At 36.4% G+C, this 9,022-nt stretch overlaps 1 long non-coding RNA gene across 1 annotated transcript; it reads right to left on the reverse strand.

Moving 5' to 3' along the window:
• Positions 1–2,226: 2,226 nt before the first annotated feature.
• On the reverse strand, positions 2,227–3,146 carry LOC137392753 (uncharacterized). Its single transcript, XR_010978241.1, has 3 exons — positions 3,049–3,146; positions 2,709–2,789; positions 2,227–2,390 (listed from the first exon to the last, which is right to left on the reverse strand). It is a non-coding gene; the product is annotated as an uncharacterized lncRNA (long non-coding RNA).
• Positions 3,147–9,022: the final 5,876 nt, after the last annotated feature.

A 9,022-nucleotide genomic window follows, 5' to 3' on the forward strand; every position in this document is an offset into this window, starting at 1 on the left:
TAATCATTTTGACAGCTACAGAAGATGATAAGGTGAGCTAGCTCAGCGTTGTAATCTGAATTCCTTATTGTATGCAAAATATTTCAGTCTGCAGCTAATCAATCATGTCCTGATGCAGTTTCTCTTGAAGTTATTTAGCCTAGGGGGTTATGCCGTAAGCTCAAATACACGGTTGGATGGATTTTCAAGGTTATGCGATTGATAACTAGCAAGCATTACGTATATAAGATGCAGTGAGATCTCTTGCAATACATAGTTGTAGAGAAGAAAACAATGACATTTGAAAACTTATTTGAAAGATATTCAAAAGGTTCACTTGGTGTTTTTTATAAAAAAAAAGAGGTCACTATGTAAGAGCAGATAACTCTAAAATTTCGCTTGTCACCTGAAGACTAGAGAAGCTGCCCATTGTATAAAAATATTGACAAAGATAGCTATTGTGAGGGACTGAAAGAACCAACTACATGTTAAAGATCACTGCCAACAGTCAAATGGAAGCGAACTCATAAAAAGGATTTGTGTGAAGACACCAGCATTGATTAAAAACTAGAAACTCTGCCAGAAATATATTTGCCAATAGCACAAGTAGTTATAAGAAAAATAGCTACTAGACAACCTCTAGCCTGCCTAAAGCAAGAAAAGAGATGCTGTGGCGAGCCGAGTAAAAAGAAGCAGAGTGAAAAGCTAATGAGAAAAGAGCAAAATAAAAATCACTGAGTTCTTCTGTGAGTACATACTGCGAGTATTACCTGTCGTTCATTGCCAAGAGCATCACCGGTCATGCACTGCTAAGGAGCATCCCTGTCATTCATTGCTAAGGAGCATCACCTGTCATTCATTGCTAAGGAGCATCACCTGTCATGCATTGCCAAGGAGCATCACCAGTCATGCATTGCTAAGGAGCATCACCTGCCATGCACTGCTAAGGAGCATCCCTGTCATTCATTGCTATGGAGCATCACCTGTCATGCACTGCTAAGGAGCATCCCTGTCATTCATTGCTATGGAGCATCACCTGTCATGCATTGCTAAGGAGCATCACCTGTCCTGCATTGCTAAAGAGCAAGACCTGCATCACTTGCCACACTTTGTGAAGCATTGCTATGTATAATCAAGGAATAAAAAAGTTATGTTATCTTGAAGATCAGCAACAATGCTTGAGCAAAATTTACACTGAGAAATTCTTTTCCAATGTGATTAATTAAATAACAATCACTCATAGATGTACTATTTAAACTAAATGCAGACCTGCCAAACATCGTTAAAGCATATGACCTGGATCATCGCTGTACTTCATATAGCATTGTTATGTACTTTCAAAGACTAAAAGAATAAATGAGATTATCTTTGTGATTGGTAGCATTCCTCCAATTAAAAGATTTACAATGATAATATTACAATTGTATTTAGATGTATCATTTAAATTTCACCTTGAATTTATGCATAAACTTTGGTGGATGTAGGCATGCTGTGCTTTACATACTTTACTCATAGTGTAGCTGAGTTTCTGAAAAAAATATTTTGGCAATACCTAAGAGTTGTCTCTTCGATATCTCTCAGCATAGGCAAAACTTATGACAATGAGTATGCTAGCATCTGTGACTTACTCATAAATCTTTTGCGCAGGCTAAAAAAAACTGCCTAGTTAAAATGATGAGATCTAATATACATATATATTTATTTTGTCACGTACTCATGACAAAATAAACATACACAGTTAAGAATACATTTACAAGTATAGTACAATTGGGCATACTCATCACCTAACAAAATAAATCCTGCCTAACAAAATTTAACCTTAGACTGTTTTTATAAATTATTTCAATGCTGATAAGTATGTAAAGTACTCGTCAAGTGATCGCTGGTAATCTCTGTACCAATGCTGTGTGCAGACTTGCTTTCCATAGGTTTTTGACATTACGGTGTTCAACTTAAACATGTGCAAACTTGAAACTTTTTTCAAATAGCTGACCTTTATTTTAGAGAAGTTGGCGATAATCAAATCAAAAGGCATGCATTGTTTTTGATTTGAGAAACTGAATGGCATGTTTCGACTCGTGTTAGAGATTAAAGAATCTGTGTTGTAAACCAGGCAGAGAAAGTAGCAAGTTTTTATCAATTGAACTTCTTGAGAGGAAATTTGGAAGGACTACTGCTCCTAGAGGGGTCTCTCATTACCAATAATAAAGTATTATAAATCTTGCTATGCAATCAGTGGTTGTCTCTCATCGTTAGTGATGTTTCCTTTACAACAAGGCAAAAAGGAGTGCAGTCGTACCACAACCATGAGAGCAGCAGCTATTCCACAGATTACAGCATAAAAAGTAATCGTAGCCTCAAAGCTCGCATAGGCATTGATTAGACCAGCGAGGGTGGCTCCAAGGAAGGCCCTATAATAAAAGTGACAAATTGTTATGCACAAAATTGCAAGCTAGGCGTTCAGATGATAGCTTGTAACGTAATCTAATTTCATAAATGTTTTAGTGGATGACAACAAAGTTTTCAGGATTTTGTCCTTTCTAGCCTCAAAGAAGTGACCAGTTTTGTTCTAGCTGAAAATTAAGCCAAATTAAAATGCAAAAACCGAGATGATTCTCTCAGCCCGGAGAAGCTAGTTTAGGAAAGATTTTAATCTGTTATTTCAAGTTAATAAGTTTTACATCGATACATCTGGCTATTGAAAGTTGGAAATACTCAATAATTCTTACCCAAATGAATAAGCACTTGTCCAGAAGCCTGCCATAGCTGCCTTCATGTTTTTTTGAAAATCAGGACTATCATTTGTACCACTGTAATGATTAAAAATGTGGCTAGAGTCTAGCAGCAGCAGCTAAAGACATGATTGCTGGAAAACTCATTTGGTCATCACAATTTAGTATATTTAGAGTAAAAAAAGGACACAAAGCTGACCTCACTACTGTATAGTTCTCATGCTATCACAATGCAAGTGAGGAATGAGTAAAGTTACTAAAAATAGCCTGTAATCCATGAGTTAACATAAGTAAGCATGGGCTGTCTAATTACAGATGACCATGCATTATCTCTTACTTTGGAGGGGTGTTAGGAGAACCTATAACGTCGAGTGAGGCAACGTAACACATTGCGACAGCAGTTCCAAACACACCTAAACACAGTAGCATCAACCAGAGAGGTCTGCAACAGCAATACAATAGCAGCGATAACAGCGATAACATTGGTAACAACAACAACAACAATAACAAGTGTGACTCAGCAAGAGAGTAAAGTGTAGGTATAGTGTAGGTATAGTGTAGGAATAGCGTAGGTATAGTGTAGGTATAGTGTAGGTATAGTGTAGGTATAGTGTAGGTATAGTGTAGGTATAGTGTAGGTATAGTGTAGGTATAGTGTAGGTATAGTGTAGGTATAGTGTAGGTATAGAGTAGGTATAGTGTAGGTATAGTGTAGGTATCGTGTAGGTATAGTGTAGGTATAGAGTAGGTATAGCGTAGGTATAGTGTAGGTATAGTGTAGGTATAGAGTAGGTATAGTGTAGGTATAGTGTAGGTATAGTGTAGGTATAGTGCAGGTATAGTGTAGGTATAGAGTAGGTATAGCGTAGGTATAGCGTAGGTATAGTGTAGGTATAGTGTAGGTATAGAGTAGGTATAGCGTAGGTATAGCGTAGGTATAGTGTAGGTATAGAGTAGGTATAGTGTAGGTATAGTGTAGGTATAGTGTAGGTATAGTGTAGGTATAGTGTAGGTATAGTGTAGGTATAGTGTAGGTATAGTGTAGGTATAGAGTAGGTATAGTGTAGGTATAGTGTAGGTATAGTGTAGGTATAGTGTAGGTATAGAGTAGGTATAGTGTAGGTATAGTGTAGGTATAGTGTAGGTATAGTGTAGGTATAGTGTAGGTATAGTGTAGGTATAGTGTAGGTATAGTGTAGGTATAGAGTAGGTATAGTGTAGGTATAGTGTAGGTATAGTGTAGGTATAGTGTGAGTATAGGATTCTAATAGCCACACAGACAGAGGCTGTCCCTAGCCTTTGTTTGTGCGGGTGTTAGAAACTCTAACTTTGTGGGGTCACCATCCAGCCGATTCACAGAGCCTAACTCGGGGGTAGCTACTCTACATTTTCTGTGTGCCTTTTGTGCAGTTGCTGAGTAATCGGCATGGGTGAAGAGGTTCTACATTGGTCTCCTTTCTATCTTGTACATACAATGGTGCGCAATTCTTACTTATCATAACTTGTGTACAGACTTCACTTTACTGTTTTTTTGGAGAAGTCTGCAACTAAGAACCTTCCTATCCGAGATTGCTCTTTGGCAGACAGTCCCCTTACTGCCTTAGACTTAGCCTTGTCTAGACCTGTCCCATTTCTTGACAGCTTACTTCTATTGAGGTTTTAAAGATTCGTCTTGTATTCTTGATGAATATGTCCTATTTGTCCACACCCCAAAATATTGAGTAGTTTAATTGCGTCCATGCTCAGCTCTGCTCAAATTGTCTTCAAGCAAGGGATGCGCTCTCTGGGTGGGGCTGCTGTTCTCTAGGAACTCAGTCTTGGAGTAATTACTAGTCTATGTCTTTTTAGACTATCCACATCATTTAAAAGCTTCTGAACTAACCAGGTAACTCATGTGATTGGACCAGTCCAATGATTTGCTCTTCTTGGACTGCAAGATCCTCATTTCTATGGTCTGTACCTGGGATTTCAGAGCTTCACGTGTAGAATATTGTTGTCTGAAAGTACGGCTACTGCTAAGGCTAGCAGGTTCACCACCAACTGCTAAGGCTAGCGGGTTCACCGCCAACAAAGTCTCTGTAAATGGGTGTGTTTTTCAATGCATCCTAGAAATTCTCTAAACGCACCCTTTTTGGTGGTGCAGGGAAGGACTGATCTGAGCTATGTTTGCTAGGTGTCTTACTTCCAATGTGTGTTTTACAGTGTACTCTTACTGCCTTTGTGCAGATTTGTTTGCCAGCTCCAGGCTTCTTTTCCTATCAGCTCAAAATGGGTTTGAAAGCTCGGAACACATCATTCAAGTCTTCTGCCTTCCCACAATTGTGGGCATCATCGTTCAGACCCTTCCTTAAACGTTGACTTGCAACAAAATTCACATTACAGTTATTTGGTATCAAAAGATTCACCATGTTTTACTCTGTTGTGTTGTAGGTGCAAAATATTTAAAAATGTGATTACAAGCTCTTAAAAGCTAAAGAAAACAGTTTATCGCAGCCATCACGAAAATCCAAGATAGATTACAAAAATACAAAAATAGATTGGAACCCCTTTCTAAAACGGCTTAAATGGGACGTAGATGAACAAGATGGCTTCTTTTTACACTTTCATGCAACCTTATTCGTCGAAATATTTTCACAAATATACTTTACGCAGTCAATAAAACCATGTCTATTGTATTTACGCGTCTATTTCATCATCATTGTAATGCTGTCACTATGAGCACTGATATCTCAAAACCTATCGTAAAAATTCGTTTAATTTTTAACTTTAGCTCGAAGTAATGCATATCATCCTCTGATAAACATGACGAACCTGTTGGTCACCTGTAATAGTCAAAAAATTCTGCAGAAATTATTCATACCATTTGGCAGGAAGTATGGGTCACATGGTCAGATTACGACTAGATGATTAGACCAAGCTGAAATGAAACTGTAAAGTAGCGAGCATTTATATTTGATATGGGCTTTTCTGTAGAACCCGAACTGTTTGTCATAAACTCGTGCTACGAGACGTTTTATATTGACCCTTTTATTGGCCTTTAATTTCACGCGATAACATCACGTGTCCAAACAATAACCACAATGTTTGAGTACGTCGTCAAAATAAAAAGATTCCAGACTATGGCGTTTTTGTGATGGCTGCGATTAATTGTTCGTTTTTTGAGCTTTTAAGAGCTTGTAATCCCATTTCCACATATTTTGCACCCACAACACAGCAGAGTAAGACATGGTGAACCTTTTGATATCAAATAAATGTAATGTGAATTTTGTTGCAAGTCAACCTTTAAACACAACAAGGCTGCTGCCAGGAGCCCATTCATTGGCTTCTACTACATCTAGAAATTGTCTGGTGAAACATGCTACGTGACCTTTCCAGTTGTACTTGAGAGGTCATTCGAGTTCTCTGTCTGGGCTCTAGGACTCCGGTATTTCTGTTAGCCTGTCCATTCCATTCCATCCTTCAGACTAACTTGTTCAGCTACTCAGTCACTTCTAGCAGCCATCTTGAAAGCTCAAGGACTGGCCCAACTTACCCCACCACTACCAACATTGTACGGTTTCTTCTAAGAACTTGCATTGCTTTTTTGGAGTGCACCTCTTTTTCAGAGGCTGCTTAAATATTCCACCAATATTTATCATACAACTGGCACTCCAGAGGTTCTTACTGACGAGAACCACCAATTAGAACACAACTAAATAGGTCATTTTGTGACCCAATATATATATATATATATATATATATATATATATATATATATATATATATATATATATATATATATATATATATATATATATATATATTCCTACAACAGTAGGAATAAACCACTGTTATAGGAAAGCGGTATAACAAGGCAAAGACCTTGACACTTTCTTCTAGCCGTTGCAAGCAAGCATATTTATCCTGCAAAACCATTTGCTTGCCGATACAACCATGTGTACTTATTTAGCAAAAATTTTTGCTAATTGTTACGGTTATGTATATTTACCCTGCCATACCCTACCATTGTACTCACCTTGTAAAACCGAATGCAATGAGGAGAGGAGAGGGTGCCATGAAGAAGAAGTTTACACAATTGATTGTAAATCCATAGACCATTATGTGCTTTGCAGTCAGCCAACCCTAAATACAGCAAATATGACGTGTTATTGGATCTCATTTAAATCAGCCCAAAACATATAAAGCCTTGTCTTATAGATTTAGGTAAACTTTATGGCTTGTTTTAACTGACATATACAGAGTTTCTTTCCTTTTAAAGTTTAAGCTTGAGGTAAAAGTTGATAATGAAATATGTCAGTTTATTGGACAATCTTAAAATTTAGAGACTGTTGACAAACTATGAGGAGATACTTAGAACAGGCAAGGAAACGAAAGCCACACACTTACTACAGAATCCTGAACTTTGCCCGTGATAGGAGAAAAGATGGCAAAGGCTAGTGAAATAATGAGAAAGGTAAGTGCGCAGATTTCCTCAGATAATCCATACTGCAAAATATACAACAGCTCAAGATAAATATTACTTTGTTGTTGTTTAGATATCCATCTCATTATATCCTTAATGTTATACTTCGGTATACACTTACTTAAAACTAGAGTAGTAATACATTCTACATTTAGAGTACACTAGAGTGGTAATACATTCTACATTTAGAGTACACTAGAGTAGTAATACATTCTATATTTACGGTACACTAGAGTAGTAATACATTCTACATTTAGAGTATACTATAGTAGTAATACATTCTACATTTAGAGTATACTAGGGTAGTAATACATTTTACATTTAGAGAACACTTGAGTAGTAATACATTCTACATTCAGAGTACACTAAAGTGGTAATACATTCTACATTTAGAGAACACTAGAGTAGTAATACATTCTACATTTAGAGTACACTAGAGTAGTAATACATTCTACATTTAGAGTACACTAGAGTGGTGATACATTCTACATTTAGAGTACACTAGAGTAGTAATACATTTTACATTTACGGTACACTAGAGTAGTAATACATTCTACATTTAGAGTACACTAGAGTAGTAATACATTCTACATTCAGAGTACACTAGAGTAGTAATACATTCTACATTTAGAGTACACTAGAGTAGTAATACATTTTACATTTACGGTACACTAGAGTAGTAATACATTCTACATTTAGAGTACACTAGAGTGGTAATACATTCTACATTTAGAGAACACTAGAGTAGTAATACATTCTACATTTAGAGTACACTAGAGTAGTAATACATTCTACATTTAGAGTACACTAGAGTGGTAATACATTCTACATTTAGAGTACACTAGAGTAGTAATACATTTTACATTTACGGTACACTAGAGTAGTAATACATTCTACATTTAGAGTACACTAGAGTAGTAATACATTCTACATTCAGAGTATACTAGAGTGGTAATACATTCTACATTTAGAGTACACCAGAGTAGTAATACATTCTACATTTAGAGTACACTAGAGTAGTAATACATTCTACATTTAGAGTGCACTAGAGTGGTAATACATTCTACATTTAGAGTACAGTAGAGTAGTAATACATTCTATATTTACGGTACACTAGAGTAGTAATACATTCTACATTTATGGTACACTAGAGTAGTAATACATTCTACATTTAGAGTACACTAGAGTAGTAATACATTCTACATTCAGAGTACACTAGAGTGGTAATACATTCTACATTTAGAGTACACTAGAGTAGTAATACATTTTACATTTATGGTACACTAGAGTAGTAATACATTCTACATTTAGAGCACACTAGAGTAGTAATACATTCTACATTCAGAGTACACTAGAGTGGTAATACATTCTACATTTAGAGTACACTAGAGTAGTAATACATTTTACATTTACGGTACACTAGAGTAGTAATACATTCTACATTTAGAGTACACTAGAGTAGTAATACATTCTACATTCAGAGTACACTAGAGTAGTAATACATTCTACATTTAGAGAACACTAGAGTAGTAATACATTCTACATTTAGAGTACACTAGAGTAATAATACATTTTACATTTAGAGTACACTAGAGTAGTAATACATTCTACATTCAGAGTACACTAATATAATAGCCGAATAATCCTGACTATAATAAGAGTGGCATTTCGTGATGTCAGAAACTTCTCGTGTGATTACAGGGCTATAAGAGCAGACTGCTGCAGCTCTACACATTGTCAATGTCCTATTTAGTGTAAAAAAGCGGACCTACACCAAACGGTGTCGGGTTCAGATGGCAATCTTAAAACTTTCACTTCCATGTAAATGTCCGCACTGAACCTGATTAGA

The sequence above is a fragment of the Watersipora subatra genome, chromosome 4, assembly GCF_963576615.1.
Source record: "Watersipora subatra chromosome 4, tzWatSuba1.1, whole genome shotgun sequence".
NCBI lineage: Eukaryota > Metazoa > Bryozoa > Gymnolaemata > Cheilostomatida > Watersiporidae > Watersipora > Watersipora subatra.